Below are 15,339 nucleotides of genomic sequence, written 5' to 3' on the forward strand. Positions count from 1 at the left end.
TGAGGACCTGGTGTAAGACAATTGGTGGCCTCGTATTCATGCTGTAGACAATGTTCTCTCTTCTTGGCGTTCTCATTCCTTGTCCCTTCGTGGGAAGGCTTTTGTAATCAACGCGCTTGCCTTGTCTTGTATTTGGTATGTTGGTTCCCTTGTTTTCATGCCGCCTCGTGTCATGCATGAGCTTTGTACCTTGGTATTCAACTTCTTTTGGAGTGGCAAACGTGACCTTGTCTCTCGTGGTGTGGTTGTCCAGCCGCCCCTTTATGGCGGCTTTTGTGTTGTAGATGTTAAGTTGAAAGTCTGGTCGCTTTTGGCTCAATGGGTGAAGCGTTTTGCTCCCTCCCGTTCTGGTTGGGTTTCGTTTATGTCCTTTTGGTTTGATTTGTATTTCAGTGCCTCTTTCCTTGATGTGTTCTCCTCCCCATTTTCCTTTCAACCTGGTGATCTCCCTCCTTTCTACAAGTCTCTGGTTTTGGCTTGGCGTGAGCTTGGAGGTGCCTTTTCCACCTCCCGGTCTTCTTTGGTCTTTGGTTCTGCCGATCCTCATTTTTGTGTTCCTGTCTGTTCTATGTCTACAAAGTCCTGTTATCAGTTTTTGTTGTCCGATAGACTTGCTGACCCCCATTGTGTTGAAAAGTTTGCTCCCGTGTTCGGTTTGCTTTACTGGCCCTCTACGTGGCGTTCTTTGTCCTTTTTCGACCTGGATCACCAAGTGTTAGATCTCAATTGGAACATTGCCCACGGTGTCCTCTACACTGCTGACCGTCTTTCCTCTTTTGCCCTTCCTCTCCCTCTTCCGTGTTTCTGGGTGCTCCTGTTGAGTCTTTGTCTCACTTGTTTTACGCTTGTCCTTTGGCCCAAAGTGTTCTGTCCTGGCTTCAATCGTTGATGTTCTCCTTTAGTCTGATGTCCCCTGTTCTGCTTGTCCGTGATTCTCTCTTTGGCTGATGAGTTACGTGCTACCCCTCGCGTTTTTGATTACATTCTGAATGTGTGCAAATTCTTTATTTGCCGGTCTAGGAATGACTTCCGTTTTCGCAGTGTAAAGCCTGGCACTTTGCCTGTCATCGAGTGTATGAAGTTGGGTGTGAAGTTCAACCTTTCGTTGTTCTTTAAGCGTTTCAAGTCCTCTCGTCGCCGTCATTTTTTTCATCGTCAATGGGGTACTTGTGGTGTTATTGCTTCTGTTACTACTGGTCAACTGTCACTCAATATCTAAGTTTTAGTTTATATTAGGTTGTTTGTTGTGTCCTCTTGAACTGCGTCTCCTTAGTTGGTGTACTGTTTGCAGGGTTGTGTCTGTTGTTTCGTTTCGTCCTGTTCTATCTGTCTTGTGTTTGTCCTTGGTGTTGTCCTGTTTGTTTTGTTTTGTGTGTCGGGGTTTTTGGGTTGGGAATTTTTCTAATGAGGTAGGTGAGGTTCGATTCCTCGGCGAAGTTGGCGGGCTGGCTACTTTTGTAGGTGTCCCCTACCTTAGGTAGACCAATTGGCGTTGGACTAGCACTGTATCCTTGTTATGGATGAGACTTGCAGTGGGCAGGCATTGCACTCCTCGCAAGGGAGCCTGGCCGTCTACCTTAAATACAAAAAAACTCACCTGACGCGGGAGGTACTGTGATCAAGGACACAGTCCTCTCAAGGCAAGGCCCTTTCATTGCACTTCGATCGGGTTGACCCTTGCGATTACCCAAAATGTGGGTAACTCGAGCGTATAATTTCTGGTAGTGGGGACCTGCATTCGCGCTCGCCCCCGAAAAACTGCAAGTGTTGGCCCTGTGAATGGTGCATGGTTAATGATTGATGCTTTGCTTTGTTCCTCAGCTGGCCGGGCTAGACTGGAGGACTGGACACAGTGAACAACGAAGGAACGTGTCAAGCAAGCCAAAGATTTCCAGCTGCAAAAGGTGAGTGCACTGGAACTCGTGTTGTCATGCATCCATGTTGTACTGAACTGAAAAAGGTGGCGTTTGTTTCGGCAGGCGGTCAATCATTGACTCCATCCCCGCCAAGTTTGTCCTCAAGTAACATTCGATGACTTACAGTATGGAAAGAGCAAAGGACAAGGAAAGTTACAGGAGAAGTGCTGGCCAAACCGTGAGTTGATTTCTTCATTACGATTGTTGTGTTGGTGGTTCATTGACTAAACTAGACAGGGCCGACAGGGCTTAACTTCAGTGATCGGACGAGAACCGGTGCTTTCCCTGTGGTACGGTCGTAGACAAGAGAAAGGGGTGGAAATTTAGTCTTTTAAACGAGCCACCAAAGCAAAAGCAAAGCAATAATACCAACCAGCAATCTTTCAGCAGGCATTTCTTGACTTCTCTGCAAGTTGTATGTACGTGGAGAGCGAATGTTGATAACATAGCCCTTGCTTTCTGCCTGTATCTGTAGCGCTATCTTAGTAACGGAGTCATTACGGGTCTTTAACATGTTGCCTCGTTTTGGAGGGCAAAAAGGTGTTCGATCTCGCTCACCCCTGGAGGGATGTTATCAACTTTGCTGCTGATCTTTGTGGACTTGTGCTGTAGAACAAGTGCATCTATGTCGGCAACTTCCTCTATAGCGTTGGGCTACAGTCGGCTCCAGGCCCCTCAGCGACAGCATATTGACCACGATATCTCAAAGGGGGAAAGCCTGGACCACCCTCCTAGGGGAGGGAAGATCCGGTATCACTTCTCGGTCTTTTGGCTGCAATTCTTTTGTGGGATTGTTTCTGGCATTTGTTAGTTTGCCGTCCCATACTTGTAATCATGGAAAATGACAAGGATTGTGGTACGTTGGATTCTGGTATTTCAAATATGGAAATTGCTGATGATGTTATTCTTAATGCTGATGTCCCAAGTGAATCTGGTAATGATGTTCATAGTGTTGGTGGTGTCCCTAGAGAAAATGCTGTTAATAATGTTGGCATTCCTTCTGTTGTTGCTTCATCTGTTGATGCAAATGCAAATGTCATAGTGAATAACCTTTCTTCTGCCGATTCTGTGCCTCAGCTCAATAATTTAGATGCTGGGGCTCTTTCTAGTGCTGTTGTTGATGGCGAAACGTATGCTTCTAAAGCGGCGAGAACGGTTTGTCCGGCTGACAACGCCCTGCAATGATGGCGTTGCTTCGTAGCTAATGATATGCCGAAACGCCCTCTATCTGCTCTGTTCACGCCTTCTCACTCCACATCTGCCCGTTCTGTTTTTGACGCCTTTAAAGGTGCAAGTGTTGATGCTGCCGAGATCCAGTGTCTGTAACGAAAAATGAACAGTGAAGTTGCTGTTACGTTTAACTCTCCGGCCGCTAAAGAAAAATTTTTAAGTCTAAATTCCATTTGGATCAATAATGAAAATTACGCCATCCAGGACTGACCGACCCCTTACATTTCTAACTGTTTACGACGCTCCTTTTCAATTGAGCGATTGCGCCATCATAAAGCACCTCGCACCTTACTGTAAAGTTGTCCATTATCGCCGTGGCAAATTTGATTATGCGTACGCGATCTACAACAGTCTGCTTCATTATCGTGTCAGAATCATGAAGCCCATCCCAAATTTCTTCAACTGTGAAAATATTGGCCATGAAGCTAATTGTTGTCCTGTCCCGCCCCTGTCATTTTTGCAAGGAGGATGGGCATGTCAGTAGCTGATGCAGGTACTCCTGGGTCTCTCCAGTTGTCTTTGGTGAACCCACAGATGAGTGCGCTCCAGTAAATGTTGAGGATACCGATGACGACGATCATGCCTCCGACGTTAGTCATGCTTCTTTTAAAACTCATTCTGGTGACTCCATCGCATGGGCCAACGAATCAGACCTGTCTGACACTTATGTTGATGTTGTCGAAGAACTCCCTTTGGCCGCTGCTCTACCTTCCAACACCCAACAACCATCTCCTACAGACACCGCTGGACCACCACCTGTTACTGCTACTCCTTCTGCTAGCTCATAGTCTTGTGTTCCTCCATCTGCAGCTGAAATTCCTGTTCTGTTCACACCATCTCAATCGCCACCAAACACTCAACCTGTTAATTCTTCATCTGTAGTTAATCCTCCACCTGGCGATAGTCAATCACAACACGTTCTGGACTCCCAAGGTCTTGTCAAGCCTGAGGTTATTGTTATTGACGCTCTGTCCGATCCTTCGCCTGCCAATCCTCCACCTGCCAATCTTCCGCCTGCCAATCCTCCGCCTGCCAATCCTTCTACCAGTTCTGCCCGTCCACAAATTTCTCGTCGTACTCCTGCTCCAGTCCCTGAGGCTCTAGCACCTGCTGCTCTCTGTAAACCTACCTTGTCTTCTTTGGTCTCTGGTAAACCACGTTCTTCTGCTACCCCTTCATCGCCGATGGAAACTGCCTCTGATCTAAAACATAAAGCCCAAAACTCAAACAGACGCTGTTCCTAAAGAAAAAAGGAAAGAAAAGAAAGGCAGGAAATCTAAAGATTAGTTCCTATATTTTTTTTTCCTTTTTCTAAGATACTTTCAAAGTATTAACTATTAATGCGAGGGGTTTGGGGAATCCCCTTAATAATAATCTCCTCTTTGATCTCATTGAGAAATCCAACTGCGACATTTGTTTTGTTCAAGAAACGCTAGTTAGGTCTGAGGTAAACATCAGAGCTTTTTCTTGAAGATGGTTAGGGCGTAGCTTCTGGTCCCCCGCAATTGGAAAACAGGGCGGTGTTGCTATCTTAATTTCCCTTAAATGTTCTGATGAAATGGTGTCTTGGAAAAAGCACTCAAATGGGCATTTAATTACTATTTTGGTCAGGGTTGACGGTGTTGATATTAATTTTGTTAATATTTATGCTCCCACCAATCTTACTGATCAAAAATTTTTTTACGACTCTCTTCACGAATTATTTATCCCTGCATCTCCTCTTGTGATCGGGGGCGACCTTAATTGTTACGAGAGTGCGCTTGATAAATTCGATGGTAATGTTTTAGTAGCCAACAAATGTAGCTCTTTGAAATCTGATTTTATCTTGGTTCATGCATGGCATAAATTACATCCCCATGCACGCGAATTCACTTGGTTCAATCATGATTATTCAATTGCCAGCTGCTTGGACAAGTTCTTTGTTTCCAAAGACTTGTTTACATCTGACTGTCAATGTGAAATCTCACCTTGCCTGCTTTCTGATCACAACTTCATTTCTTTTGTTTTTCAAATCCCTGATGCCATTAAACGTGGCCCAGGGGTATGGAAATTTAATAATTTGCTTCTCGATGATAAAGTTTTTGTGATAATATCCGTAGTTTAATTCAAAGTCACGTTTCTTACTTCGCTTCTTTTGCTTCTCCTCAAGACTGGTGGGAGTTCTTAAAAGTTTCCATCAAGGAGGAATCGATTTCTTTTTCCCGCCAAAAACGGGTCAACTATGTCGCGATCGTGTTTTCCTAATGAACAAATTAATCAGTCTTCGTCAACATTTGGTTGACAGAGACAATTTCATTGTTGATTCAATTCATGATGTTGAACGCTGTCTAAAGGCCATTTCTACTAAAGAAGCTGAAGGAATTTTCATTCGTAGTCGCACTGAGTGGCTTGAAGACAGTGAACATTCTACTCATTATTTTTTTCAATTACAATCTTCTAATGCTCGAGAGAGCCACGTCATTGATTTATAATTCGTCTGGTGCCAAAGTTTCTTCCCAAGAAGAAATTGAGCAGGCACATGTCGATTTCTATTCCTCCATGTTTTCTAAAGAATTCATTGATTTGAATTTCCAAAATGATCTTTTGTTTTCTCTTCCTCGCCAGCTTTCGTCTGATCAATCATCGTGTGAACGTGCAATGACAATTGATGAAATTTCTTTTGGCGTTAAAAACATGAATACAAACAAATCTCCTGGGCCTCACAGTTTAACTGTTGAATTCTATTAAAAGTTCTGGGATGTTCTATTGCCTCACTTAATTCTTGTTTACAATGCTTGTTTTAAAGCTGGCGAGATGTGTGATTCCATGAAAACGAGTAATACTCACGTGATCTTTAGAAAAGGAGATCGGAAGTCTCTTAAAAATTGGAGGCCAATTCCCCTCCTCAATGTTGATTATAAAATTTGTTCTCAAGCCATTTCTGTTTGCCTTTCTAAAGTTTTGCAATTCATTCTCAATGCTGACCAAACATGTTCTGTTCCCGGACGAAAAATTTCCTCAAATCTTCACGCTCTTAGAGATATCTTAGACTACATCCATCGCACTGGTGAAACCGGCATTTTAGTAAGTCTCAATCAGGAGAAAGCCTTCGATCTTGTTAATCATACCTTTTTGCAGAATCTTTTAATTCGTTTTGGGTTTGGTCCTTCTTTTTGCCATTGGATCAATACTTTTTATAATGGTGCTGATATGCGTGTGGTTGTTAATGAATGGCTTACGAAGCTGCTCCCTTTATCTCGCAGGGTCTGCCAGGGGGATTCCCTTTCTCCGATGTTGTACATTCTTTGTGTTGAAACTGTTGGGTGCAAAATTCGTTCGTGCGCTGAAATCGAAGGCTTTCCTGCCTAGTACTAAAGGTTCTCAATATAAAGTAGGGGTTTACGCTGATGACATGACTAGTGTAGTTAAATCTGTTCGCTCTCTTGAGGCTCTTTTTAAAGTGATTCAAATTTATGAGTGGGGATCTGGGGCCAAACTCCACGTTTCAAAGACGGAGGCCATGTGGTTGGGGGCGTGGCACTCACGCACTGATCAACCATTTGGCCTCACGTGGGTCTCAAAAATGAAAATCTTGGGAGTGGTCTTCGGACAAAATACTGAATCCAACAATTGGCAGCCTAAACTTAAAAAGTTAGAAAATCATCTTAACTTATGGAAATCTTGTTCTTTATCTCTAGTTGGTAAATCTTTAATTGTTAATACGTTAGGTATTAGTAAATTATTATATCTTCCTACTATTCTTTCTGTTCCTAAATGGGTTGTTACTGAAGTTAATAACTTAATCTGGCCTTTCCTTTGGGGGTGTCATATTGAAGCTGTAAGTCAACAGTCGTGTTATCAGTCCTTTCTACGGGGGCATTAGGCCTAGTCAATTTTAAGGTCAAAGCGGATGCCTTAAAGCTTGCATCTATTATCTCTAATTGTTCCAATGCTGATTCAAAGTCTTTTTATCTCATTAAGTATTTTTTCGGCGCCAAATTATCTTCTTTCCGATCGGAGTGGAGTTCTCTTTGGGATAATTCCTCCCCGAGTGCACAATTTTTAACGCCCTTTTATTTGAATTGTCTTTCCGTTTTAGACAGTCTTCGCAAGATTTTGTCTTCCCAAGACTGGCTTGATTTTGTCTTTACCTCAAAGAAATGTTATTCTACCCTCCTTATGGAAAAATTGTCCTCGCCTGTCATTCATCGCTATTCGGTTTCTTTCTTATCTATCAGTTTATATTTGGATCGGCATTGCTCTCTTGTCCATAATGGTTTTAGTGAGAGTTTTAAAAATGATATATTATGGCTCATTATTCTGCGAGCGATCAAACTTTGTGATTCCATGAAGAACTGGGGTTACATCAACTCTGACCACTGTGCGTCGTGCTCTCGAAAAGAAACAATCGACCATGGTTTCCTTAATTGTCCTCGCGTGAAGGCTGTTTGGTCACACTTGACGCCTATTTTGTCTTCTCTGCTTGGTGTGACTTTTCTTCTTAATTGTCTTTTTGTTTTCTTTTTTCAATGGCCACGTGTGGATTCTAGAAATGCACGCTTGGCCAGGTTTGTTATTAAAACAGTTCTTTATGGAATTTGGAAATTTCGAAACAAATCTAGTTTTCATAATGGATACGAAGATTCCTCCACTATTATTCGCTATATTAAAACTGATATTCTTAAACAAATTTCTTTAAGTCATTTTCGTCTGTCAAATTTGAATTTCGCGTCTGCCTGGGAGTCTTTGCTTTGCTTTGTTTTTGACTCTTCTTACCGCACTTTCTTATAGTTTGACATTTTCAAAATCTGTGTGCAGACTGCTTCAGTCATTGCCTGTTCATAGGCTTCTTTGTTGGGGACTTTGGCTGGTTTCCTCAGGAGCCCCCTTAGGAGATTCTGTTGCAGGCTCGGCGCAAGAGCTAACTCCGGATTTTGTATATTGTATATAGTTAAACATTACGTTATCCTAGACAAATTATCACCGTTAAATGATCACTTTAGCTTAATATATACATAAATACATAACGAACAATCAACATTTAATGAAAATCCCCGAACATTTAATGACACTTACATTGATACATAGCTATATGTGAGGGACAAAGCCCATGTGCCTTGCACTTTTTATCATGTACCTTAGCAATTTATTGTGAATAAACTCATTTCAAAACTTAAAAATCTGTTCTTCTCAGCTTAATACCTGATACACTGCTCATTGAGCAGCTCATATATTAAACTGATTTTTGGAACTGGGCTGTGGAAAAGAGGCTTGCCTCATCCCAGCCACGGGTTGCCTCGGTAAAGCACTACCTCCGAGTGCGGCCCACTTCCCCTCAGGGAAGAAACCTTCATTCACTCAAAGAAAGAAATCAAACAAAGCTCCCTCCTGACACTTACGTCTGGCATTTTTCTGTGCACCGCGTCAATCAACACTGGTGGTGAGTACAGTGGTGTGCTTTTCTTTACATGACCTGGTTACGCCACGCCATGCCCCTTAGCAGACCGCAGGCACAATTCGCACACAGTGGTACTGTTCGCCTTATTGTCAATGACAAAATTCAAGAAATTGACGCCCTCAAGTTGGCTAAATCTGTGCCACATTTCTCTGGTGATATCAAACGCATCGTTCCCCTTTTCCGGAGTAAATGCTTTGATATAACTCTGGCTTCTCCCGAAGCCGTTGCGAGACTAGCCCAGGAGGGCCTAGACTATGAGAACATTCACAAACCGCTTCGCCTTTTAGGCCAGCGAAGTATACACGTGTCAGTCTTCGTGTCCGTTGACTTCCCCAATGAGGAGCTGCTAAATCTGGTCGGCACATACGGCGAATTGAAATCTTAAACTGTCCGTCACCTTTATTTTATGGAAGAAGGCTACACATATCAAAAATGGCATCAGAGTCACACAATTTAATAAAATCGAGCGCGATATCCCTAAACGTGTGGTCATTGGCGGCGTAGAAATTGGGTTCAAGTATTCCAGTCAACTCGTGACGTGTCACTGATGCTAGTCCACGGACCACGTGGTCAAAAACTGTCCAAAGAGGTGCCAAACTGGACCCCCTCTCCCCAACAAGACCCTAGGACTGGGAGTGAACAACATGAGGACATAGATGCTGCTACATCCCCTGACCTCTTTACCCAGCCAGAGCAACAATCTTACACCTCTTCTTCTGCTGCGGAGATGCAAGACTAGCTTCATAAACGGGAAACTGAAGAGGACACTCGGAAATGGTGCGCTCAATTCGAGCGGGAGGAAGAAGCCATCGCGGTGCTGAAGGCCAGTACAGGGCACAAACGTGACCTCCCTACCCCCTCACAGAGTGACGACGAGCAGGGAGGCCCCCATAAAAAATCAATGACTCCTGCAACTCCTACTGTGAATGAGAGCGAGTAAACGGGTAACGACTCCACTCGATCAGCCAACCCTACTCCCCCTGAACAGATTCCATTGCTCCCCCGTCCGGCCTAGGTAACTTTATGTCGGCGATGGATAAAGCGGGAAGTCCAAGAAGCCTCCTTATGAAAAAAGTGCCCGGTCATTTATTCTACCGATGTCAGGGATATTACCTGCACTGCAAGCATGGAGATTAAAGCACTGACAAAGGCAGGAAAATCGGTGCTAGAAACCCCAAGGAAAACACACCATGGGCTGCCCTCCAAGGCTCTGTCAAGCAGGACGCCTTTGCTGTGCTACTATGGAATTTCCTAGATATTCAGAAGAAACATGCGATCTTCACATCCGACTATTTTCTCTATCATTCAGAATGTACATTTTTATTCTTTCCTCCTAATGGCAGTGTCAAACACCTTTTTGCCCTCCAAAACAAGGCAACATGTTAAAGACCTGTAATGACTCCGTTACTACGATAGCGCTACAGACACAGGCAGAAAGCAACGGCTATGTAATCAACATTCGCTCTCCACGTGCATACAACTTGCGGAGAAGTCAAGAAATGCCTGCTAAAAGATTGCTGGTTGGTATTATTGCTTTGCTTTTGGTGGCTCGTTTAAAAGACTAAATTTTCACCCCTTTCTCTTATCTACGACCATACCACAGGCAAAGCACCGGTTCTTGTCCAGTGACCAAAATTAAGCCCTCTCGGGCGAGGTTAGTACTTGGATGGGTGACTGCCTGTGATAGGTGGCAGTGTCCCTGTGAATGGTGGATGGTTAATGACTGATACTTTGCTTTGCTTTGTTCCTCAGTTGGCCAGGCCGGGCTGGAGACTGGGTACAGTGAACAAGGAAGGAATGTGTCAAGCAAGCCAAGGATTTCCAGCTGCAAAAGGCGAGTGTACTGGAACTCGTGTTGTCACGCATCCATGTTGTACTGAACTGAAAAAGGTGGCTTGCGATCTGCAATTCTTGTTTAAGAATGGCTAGTCAGGAATCAAGCGTTGAGATAAGTCAGTTCACTAGTACAGCGGAAATGAGATTTCTATATGGGCGGATGAAGTAGATGAGTCTGAAAAGCGTGCTACACCTGTTGCAGTCCCAGAAGTATTACAAAACCTATCGAAGAAGGGCGTGGAATTTCAAGAAGTTCACTTTTAGGGCATACACGAAGATAAGCCGAAATTAGTTAGAAACCAATCGATTTACTTCTCAGTTGACACTGTTATCACGAGCCAAGTTATCCTCAAGGCTTTTGAGTGAGCTGGAACTGACATTGGCGAGATTATTGCAGTGCAAAGGAAGGTAGGTAAGGTAGGAAAGCGTCTAATAGCTGGGTTGTCACATTCGATTCGCCGGTGACCAAAGAAGCGGCGTTAGAAGTTGCCAGTATTGAAATAGAGTACATTGCAGTTTTCTTAGGCGACTGCGAACACCGTCTGGTTTTAGTTAAAATGTATGAGGCCCTGGAAGAGCTCCCTAATACGGCTTTAATCGGCAGTTGTTACATTATGGCCGTGTACTCAGCTTTCACCGTGATCTGATTGCCAAAGGTATTTATAATAGGGTTCGAACGGCCCACATGGAATTACATCGCCACATTCCATTAATCATCAGTTTGGCCGGTGAAGTTGTGCGCATTTGGTACCCCAATCAGCCAAAAACCTGTCGTAATTGCAGTTCAAAAGATCAGCTTGTCAAAAATTGTTCATCAGCACATTGTCAAAACTGCAAGCAGCCAGGGCATCGCTCTGACGATTGTCCTGAAGCCAATATGTGTGATGTTTGTAACGGTTTCGGTCATTCAATGGCTGATTGTCCTTATGATCTTTTCAGTGCCAATGTTGCTACTAAAGTCAAGCCGGTTTCCGAGCGGAAGAGTGATGAAGAAGAAGAGGAGAGTGAGAAAGCGAATCGGGAGGCTTTGAAGGTCGAACGGGAGAGAAGGTAAGCAGAACATCGGAAGAAGCAACAACAGAAGTCCCAGGAGCAAAGAAGTGAAAAAAGGCACGGCCAACGTGGTGATGAAAATGAAAGATCTCGTGATGAGTGGCCACACGTGAGTGATAAAGGATCTCGTGATGAAAGGCCATGGGAGAAAAGACCACGCGAAGATCGGCCACGCGATGAGCGCAGAGCACATACGGATAGGATGTCAGAGGATGAAGACCGAAGTGGCAGGCGACGTGATCGTGATGATGATCGGCGAAGAGAAAGAGAGCGGGAGGACCAACACCGAGATCGAGATTATGGTCGGAGAGATTGTGCGCTGGATTGTTCTTCGCATCATGATCCATGCTATTCTGATGATGAGGATGGGGATTACAGATGGACTCTCGTATCTAGATGTAGATGCCGGTATGATGATGATTAAGATTGATCAATAGTCTCACTATTATTTCATTAAATACAAGAGGCATCTTTTCCCCAAGGATACTGCAAAGTATAGTCCATGAATTGAACCTTTTGAACTGCGATATTGTTTTCCTGCAGAAGACTCATATCTCTTGCAGAAAGCAGGCTGGTTGTTTTGAGCATCTTTACTCTGGCCAGTGTTTCTGGTCTTTTGGTATCGGCAAGTCTGCTGGTGTTGCTATTCTTTTCTATTTCGGTTTTTCAGGTAAAATTCTTTGATTTTTGACTGACTGATGCCAGATTATTGAGCTTATTGATTGATCTTAATGGTTTTAAACTTAATCTTGTTAATATTTATGCTCCTAATGCAGTTTCAGATCGTCAAGTTTTTTTCTCTCATTTGCATGATTATTTTCTTTTGCGAGGTGACTTGGTTATCGGGAGAGATTTTAATTGTGTTGACAATGTTTTGGATCAATTGAATTGTTCTGTTGTTTCTTTGTCCGATCAAAAACTCTTTTGTTCTGTAGGTGCCGATTTCTCACTCACTGACATTTGCCGTAAACTTAATCCATGTGGTATTGTTTTTACTTGGTCTAATAATCATCACATGCAAGCGTCTAGAATTGATCGTTTTATTGTCGCTAATAGTTTAGTCTCAAAGACTAGTTGCGATATTTTGCCATGTGTTTTATCTGATCATGATTTTGTTAAATTTGGATTTACTGTTAGTTCCTCTAAGCGTGGCTCTGCCGTTTGGAAGTTTAATAATTCTTTGCTTCCTGACATTGAATTTTGGAATGTTTTGTTTAAAGCAATTGCCGATTTGAAACTTAGAATCCCTGATTTCGCTTCCTTGCGAAAGTGGTGGGATAGCTTAAAAACTGAAATTCGCACTAAAAATGCTCAGCATTTGAACCGTGATCCGAGCTTAATTAATGATGTGGAAAGTAGACTGTCTCCTCTCATCTCGAGGGAGGCCGAGGGTGCTAAAATTCGATCCTGTGCCCAATGGTTTGAAGAAGGTGAGAAACCGACACGCTATTTTTTTCGCCTTGAAAAGAAGCGGGCAGATGTCAACACTTTTGAATCTCTTTTTGATGAAAATAGCGTTGTTAAAATGTCACAGAAAGATCTCGAAAATATTCTAATGTGTTTTTACAAAGACTTGTTTACTGAAGACTCTGAATATGCAAATTCAAACCGAAATAACTGACGATCTGGAACTTTCTCTGACTGATATTGAGCGTGATTTGTGCGCAGGTGCTTTTTCTAAAGATGAATTGTTTACTGCTTTGAAAGACCTTCAGACTGGCAAATCGCCTGGGTCTGACGGCCTTTCAAAGGATTTTTATGTTTGTTTTTGGGACGATCTCGATGATTCTCTCCTTTCAGTTTTAAATGAGTCCTTTCGTGCTGGCTGCCTTGCTGATAGTAGGAAGGTCTCTTACGCCTTATCCATAAAAAGGATGATCGGCGTCTTCCGAAAAAATGGCACCCAATTTCTTTATTAAATACAGATTACAAACTTGTGTCTAAGGTTATTACCGAACGTTTGAAGAAAGTGATGAGTTCTATTGTCCACCAAGATCAAATGTGTGGTGTTGGCCGCACTATTTTTTCTAATTTGTCTTTACTCCGTGGTGTTCTCGATATGATTGATAAGACCAACGAACCTGGTATTCTTGTCTCTCTTGATCAGGACAAAGCCTTTGATCGTGTTGATCACAATTTTATGATGCGTGTTTTACGGAAGTTTGGCTTTGGCCCTTCCTTTTGTAATTGGGTTGAGTTATTTTATGCGAAGGCTTTTTCCCGTATAATTGTTAATGGCTCCCTGTCTCCCCCTGTTTTTCTTCAGAGGGGTGTTAGACAGGGCTGCCCACTTTCACCTTTACTTTATGTTTTAGTTTCTGAGGTCTTATTGACACATATTCGTAAATGTAATGATATTGAAGGTTTCCTTCTCCCTGGAGCGGGGCGCCTTCAATATAAAATTTCACAGTACGCTGATGATGCCACTAGTATTTTGAAATCTAAAGGACCTCTTTGTTCTCTTCTTAGTGTTGTACATAAGTTTTGAGCAAGGTTTGGGTGCCAAATTGAATACTTCTAAGTCGGAAGCAATGTGGCTTGGGAGGTGGCGTGCGAGGGGGGATTCCTGCTTCGGCCTTAAGTGAGTTAATAAGATGAGGGTTTTGGGTGTCTTTTTTTCTAATGGTTTAGTCGGTGCTGATCATGATAACTGGCAATCTAAACTTGATAAACTTAACTCAATTTTGAATCTTTGGAAACAGAGAGATCTTTCTTCTGTAGGCAGAGCCTTAATTGTTAATGTACTGGGTGTGAGTCACCTATGGCATGTTGCTAAAGTCACTCCTCCGCCCCACTGGGTGTATGATAAATTTAAGTGTATTTTGTGGCCCTTTATTTGGAAGGGCAAAATGGGAAATGTCAGTCGCTATCGTTGTTGTGCGCCCCTAGCATCTGGGAGCCCTAATATTGTTAATTTTGAAGTCAAGTGTGCTAGTTTGTGCCTTTTCAATTTTTTAAGGAGGGAGAGCTGACTGTTCTTGAATGTCACGCTGCTCTTTTACAAATGGCATCGGGTAAATCACCGGGAACAGATGGCTTTCTGGCCGAATTTTATTCCCCGTTTTGGGGTCTTCTCGGACGGATTTAATGGATACGCTCAATGTTTCTTTCTGCGAAGGTTTTCTTTTGGCGTCGCAATGCCGGGGAATTCTGCATTTACTGTTTAAGAAAGACGATCCTTCATTGCTAAAGAATTGGCGTCCTATCTCGCTTTTGAACCTTAACTATAAGATTGCGACAAAAGCCTTGTCCAATCGTATACGCAAGGTTCTCCCTAATATCCTCAGTGAGGATCAAACCTGTGGCTTCCCTGGTCACAGTATATTTGAAAACCTTTTCCTTTTATGGGACACCATCGATTTCGTCTGGTTTAAACAGCTGCCTGCAGCTGTTATTAGCCTAGACTACGACAAAGCTTTTGATCGGGTTAACCACATTTTCCTTCGTGTTCTCAAGAAATTTAATTTCGGCCCAGACTTCCACCACTGGGTTCGAGTGATTTACATGGATATAACCTCCTCGGTAATAAACAATGGCTGGCTTTCCTCGCGTTTTTCCCTCCAGCAACAGGTTAGCCAGGGTTGTCTGCTTTCACCCCTTTGATATTGCCTTGTGGTTGAAACTCTAGGTCAAGCCATTCGACGCAATACGAGCATACAGGGAATTCAAATCCCGGGCTCTAAAAATAAACAATGTAAAGTGTCTCAGTATGCTGATGACATGACTTTAATATTAGCTAATGATTACTCAATAACACGCGCTTTTAATCTTGTTAACATTATCAAGCAGGCATCAAGCTCGCGGCTTAACCCCAAAAAAACAGAGGGCTTATGGGTTGGCTCTCAAGCCAGGCGTACCTCAGGACCT

General features: G+C 43.1%; 1 protein-coding gene, 2 non-coding genes and 2 pseudogenes across 3 annotated transcripts in view; all 5 read left to right on the plus strand.

Moving 5' to 3' along the window:
• Positions 1–15,339, plus strand: part of LOC145486849 (uncharacterized) — an 80,263-nt gene that overhangs the window by 8,055 nt on the left and 56,869 nt on the right. The gene's annotated exons all lie outside the window — the stretch shown is intronic.
• Positions 152–1,226, plus strand: LOC145486843 (uncharacterized; annotated as a pseudogene).
• LOC145465808 (U1 spliceosomal RNA) lies at positions 1,590–1,753 on the plus strand. Its single transcript, XR_014041706.1, has one exon. It is a non-coding gene; the product is annotated as a U1 spliceosomal RNA (small nuclear RNA).
• LOC145486761 (uncharacterized) lies at positions 2,751–4,433 on the plus strand (annotated as a pseudogene).
• On the plus strand, positions 8,270–8,459 carry LOC145466380 (U2 spliceosomal RNA). Its single transcript, XR_014041874.1, has one exon. It is a non-coding gene; the product is annotated as a U2 spliceosomal RNA (small nuclear RNA).

The sequence above is a fragment of the Orbicella franksi genome, chromosome 1, assembly GCF_964199315.1.
Source record: "Orbicella franksi chromosome 1, jaOrbFran1.1, whole genome shotgun sequence".
Classification (NCBI taxonomy): domain Eukaryota; kingdom Metazoa; phylum Cnidaria; class Anthozoa; order Scleractinia; family Merulinidae; genus Orbicella; species Orbicella franksi.